Source organism: Halyomorpha halys, unplaced genomic scaffold, assembly GCF_000696795.3.
Source record: "Halyomorpha halys isolate HHAL.00 unplaced genomic scaffold, Hhal_1.1 Scaffold18.1, whole genome shotgun sequence".
In the NCBI taxonomy this organism is placed as follows: Eukaryota; Metazoa; Arthropoda; class Insecta; order Hemiptera; family Pentatomidae; genus Halyomorpha; species Halyomorpha halys.
In genome coordinates, this window is record NW_027114407.1 from 2,131,389 (window position 1) to 2,137,000 (window position 5,612).

Consider the following 5,612-nt stretch of genomic DNA (forward strand, 5'->3'; position numbering starts at 1 on the left):
GTTAAATGATATGTCTCTGAGTAAATTAAGATTGTCCCTGAAGATGGCCGAATTGGCCGAAACGTTGGACATGTGAATGAAATAAATGTTTTGAGACTATAATTTGGATAGTGTTGTTGAATTATTTAGTATAAAATTTTTTTTTCATTACTTTACGAATGAATATTTTATACAATTAATTTTTAATATTGATTGTTTATAGTATGTTTAATTTTGATCATTACGATATAAAAAAATTAAATTGACTCCGTATTCAGAAAAGGTTTGTTATTTTTATTCTCCCGAAATGGAAGTGGAAAATTATAAACTGTGCGCCGGATCGATTCCGGCCTGGATTTTATTGAAATCCAGTTCCAGCCAGTTGGTAACCTGGTAGATAATCAACCTGTGTGCCATAAATGGATAGTAAGAAGAAAAGAAAAAAGAGACAAGGTTCCACTCTTTGTTATCCTCCAGAATGAACTCATTTCTTGAGTCTTCAGTAACCCTTAATCGGATATTTTACCGCTGGCGGGTTTTTCTTTTTAAACATCCTCTTTAATGGGTTTTCTAGCCGAGAGGTACTGTTCCCTCTAAGAAGTTCTTAGGACCACCTTATGAGTCACCCTCCAGTACGACCGGACTCCAGCGGTTCGCTTCAGCCTTGGTAATTTCTTGGACAACGCGCATCTCAATATCTGCTTGTCCAATATGACTCCATTATAAATGCTCATCGATACTGAAATAATTTAGAATAATGGAGACAAATTTGTAATATACTAGAATGATTTTGTATAACTTTTATTTTCTTAATCGGTTGCAACTATTCTCCAACGAGCTAAGAGCTGCATACATAATGTGAACTAAGATACTGTTATGGTTTAATGTAATTAAAATAAAAATATGAATGTCCCATAGATATATTGGTATGATATAAACTTCAAATGCCCGAAGACTAAATGAATGTCATAACAGGTCGCCAGAAAACTGCTGACTTAGTCGAATCATTGCGTCACAGTTAACAGTTTATTTTTCCTTTTTAATATTATTTCCTTATGTGCATAATTGATAATCGCCATTAATTTCATGTAGATACATTTTATGTTGTGAGCATTTAACAGAGGAGGTTCATAACAGAGGCTTTTCTATTCATGGTTTGATCGGTTTTAATGTTTTCTTATTTAAAAATAAATTCCATTCCTAATAATTATGTAGCAATAAAAATATATCACCATAAAATTAAAGTATCGAAATTCTTAGAATATTTTCAAGTAGAAAGGCAATTTTCTATGCACAATTCATCTATACATAATAGACATTTTTTGCGGTTATAAAAATTTATTTATTCATTTGTGATTACGTTCTAAATGAAAAATTACGTTGTTTAATTATTATATGTATTTCTGTTATTAGTAATATCCTTATGATATTTCGAATCTAATTTTATTTAACAATTACCTATTAAGAATAATTAAAAATATTGCAATTATTTATTTTTGAAAATTTATTTATTTACAATATATATTTGGGATAATATCTCGTTTCGATGAAGATTATTATTATTATTTTCTTCTAAATAACAACTTATCAGATAAAAACTAAATATAAATATTTAACCTTGATATATCTAAAAACTGTAAATAATACAGAAATTATAAACAACTATTAAAAACTAATTGTATATAATTATATTTAATAATGAATCTGTATTAAATTGGTGAAGTATATTATTTAAAATATAAATTTTTATTTTGTAAGTCAAGCATTATAAAGTAGGTTTTGTGAAAATATAACTTAATAAAAATATATGTAAAAGATAAAAAGAAAATTGAATAAAAAAATAAAAAGATACTTATCGCTCATTACAAATATCATTAATTATTTTTTAAAAAACATTACCAATTATAGTATGCATTGGACTTTCCCATCTTACTACAGATTCAAAATCTCTACCGAATGTAAAACTAACTACCAGCTAATTTTGAAACCTTATATTTTCAACCTTATTTAAACCTTCCATTTAAACCAGCAGTTATTCTTGATTTTTATACCCTCTAATACTAATATTTTTGGTTCGCGTTAATTTACATATTTATAAACCATGATAAATAATGTAAGAATTTATTAAACTTTTAAGAATCTAAAAATAATATAAATTACATGCATAAAAATAATATAAATACAACTGCAAGGCACACAAGAACAGTAGGTCCCTATTTGTTTCCAAATATAACATATATATAGTTTGGAGTGTTCTTTGGCAGGTGAACAATTTTCTTAATAAAAAACCTGTGAATATATTCTACTTTTTGGAAATTAAAGTATTACGAGAAAATAATATCGTCTTTACAGATTATTCCATTTTCCATTGTTCTAACCAAATATTTTTCTGATGTGATAAAAGAATGGAAAATATGGCAATATGTATACGCATTGGCAAGTACTAAAATGTCTTTGAAGTCATTCAATACAATTTATTTCCTTTTTACTTCTAGTTTATTTAAATAGTGAAGTGTGCTTACTTTTTTATTTCTTCTAGATTTTAATGTCATTGTAATTACTAGATATACAAGAATTTTTCACGGAACATAAAGGTTGTGTAGATTAAATTAGTATCGAAAATATATTTAAACCCTATGATAAGTAGAGCAGAATGAGAAAATAGTGAAGAAAATCAGAGCTATGCCTGATTGTCGGCCTTGGAGGAACGGAAGTAGACGAAGGAGGAAGAAGGAAACGGATTATTGAGATAATCGTCTCAGTTCCGGTCCATCAACCTCTTGCAAAGGGTCACTTATTCACCTCTATTTGGACTGCATTTCTCCTTTAAATATAAACATCACTCCAAAAAAGTAGGAGGACCTGGACTCTCACCCCGCCTTTAGAAACAAACATTACGTATAACTAATTTAATTATTTGAGTAAAACCCATAATACTTCTTATTTCATTTATTTCTATATATTGGAAGGCGTTTGGGACGAACTGACCTTTATCTAATCCATTTATAAATTATTATATTGGAAGTAGTTAATTAGTTATTTAAATCTTAGCAACCATTATATGTACTGTTAGATTTAAATTATTCATAAGTATATTATCATATTGTGGGAGCGGGTGGCTCAAGGGTAAGGCAATGTGCTACTGACTCGAAGGACCCGGGTTCGATTCCCCCTGTGGCAGATAATTATTTTCCATTTCACTGTAGCCGTGAATCAGCCCTTTGGGTTCGTGAGCCCTTCAGGCTCATGAAGTTGTTACCCTTAGTTAAGTAAAAAGCTATCAACCGTTATTGCATGTTGATAATAACCGCCATGTAAATAGACAAAAGCCAATTATTTGAGAAATTTGTTTGTACTTACCTTGATTATTGAATGTCTTGTATCTTCCTCATTTTAAGAGATTGGTCCAGATTATAAAATATTTTATTCTCAATTGTCCTAAAATTGATATTGTAACTACAATATTTAATAGAATATATTATTTGCATATATATTATATTGCAATGATTTTTAACTACACATATTTTCTTTTTCTTAGACTATCCATCTACTTGCCAGTTAAATACATATTAGACTGTGTTCATTTTATTTATTAACATGGGTTTAGCGTAATTCTTGACAGAATCCCTTAAAATGAAGAGGATATAAGACTTTCAAATAATTAAAGACATAATAATAATTGGTTTTCTTCAATTTATATTGTGATTATTATCAATATACAGCATGTTAATATAACTATGAATATTGTAAATCTAACAGCACATGTATAGATTGATATGATTTAACTACTTCGAATGGAATAACTTGTAGGTGGATTAGATAGTGGACAATAAACGAAACTTAATAATTTGTGCCGACGTTTCGACCTGAATTTCAAGCCTTCATCAGAGCTTCCATTTTGTTTATTATTTCCCCTTTATTTTTTATGTTTATCTCAATTATGGTTGTTTTATCTTTTTTGTTTATTCAACCCAAGATTTGACTATGAAGACATTCAGCACAAAATAAGTTTTTATTTAGTTGTGATTTTTTGCTGACCGCACCGATCACCTTCTCCTCAAATAATAAAATTGCATATCCTAAGCTAAAGGTTAAATAATCAAGATTACTTTTATTTTAATCTATTTTATAAATAATATACGTTGCCATGGAAAATGTTTTGTTTATTCAAAGTGCGTGTCGCGGCACCCTGGGGTGCCCCAAGCGGATGCCTCATTCTTAAAACATTGCAAACAAAAATCAAAATACCTAATATCCAATACATTCCAGCATTTCGAACCCCTCTGAGCATAATTTCGACGACATTTTTATATACTTTTAGTGCGATACGGGTTCTGTGAATTTTTTTTAGGCCAAACAGGAAGCCACGACGAAAATCTGTCCAGAACAAAATTGATATCTTTGCCCAATTGATCATTTCCAAAAGTATCTAACTAATTATTCCGGTCCTTCTTATGTAATTATCTCTAACGTTAATTACAGATCATTTTAAACAAAAATTATTTTTATAACCAAATACAAAAGAACAAATATCTTGAAATGACCGTTTCGAAAATTAAACTCAGATATAATAGACATGCCTTTAAACAGATTTGCGCGTAAATTTTATTTAAAATAGATAGTTGATGAGTTGTTTAGTTATACAAAATACTTCCATGGATCGAAAATGAAAATGTAGCATTTAAAATGAAATGTTAACATTTTTCATTATTTATTCCTCTTGACTTCGGTTCTAATTGTGTTATTCCAAACTTCATTGTCTGGTTGTCAGTTTACGTTGAAAGTTTTGATAAAAATGTTTTTACTTATGTTTAATTTTGCTAAAATTCGATTTAAAACATGAACGTAGAGAATTTGTCCCTTTTTCCGAATCCATAAGAAGCAAAAGTTGTGCTATCGCTTACCAAGCTTTGCTAGGAAATTTTTTTCTTAAAAGAAATATAAAAATTTTAAATTAACCTATGCCCTTAAGGACATGGCAAAAAAAAGATCTGATGAAAGATAATCTCCGAAGTTATGTTAATCATATGCTTATGACCCAGATAGTGCTGTACTGTTGTAGCGTGGCTAGGGCCCACAGCCATTGTACAAGTTCAAAGCTTGTCCCACTGTCCGAGAAAACTCGTTTGCTGTCCTACTTTATATGTATATATTTAATAAATCGTGCCAGTATATATCTATACATTTTTTTTCTATGATTATTATTTTTGCACAACAAACTAACAATGATTTGGCCCTACTCTTGGGCATCAGATGCTAGTACATATGAAGTTCTAAGTCGATCTAAATCTAAAACTTTTAGTACTGGCAGCCAACTACTATAAATTTTAGATTTAGATCGACTTAGAACGTCATATGTAGTAACTCTTACAAATGTTATATGTTCAGATGTACTAACATCAGAGGACAAGTTACTGACACAACAAAACTGGTGTGCCCCGACACCATTAGTCTAACACACAACACTACCTCTTATCCGAAAAATCCAAATTCTTCAGCTCCCTCTTCAAATGCATTACCAATGCAGTAAAAGAACTTTCCATCAACCTGTTTTTTCCATCTTGACCTCAACCTCACGCATCCATGGGCTTAGAAAAAAAACAAAAAACTTTTAGTGAGTGTTTGCTCAAAGA

General features: G+C 29.7%; 1 protein-coding gene across 1 annotated transcript in view; it reads left to right on the forward strand.

The window, feature by feature from the left end:
- Positions 1 to 5,612, forward strand: part of Np (Notopleural) — a 162,375-nt gene that overhangs the window by 10,157 nt on the left and 146,606 nt on the right. The window lies entirely within an intron of this gene.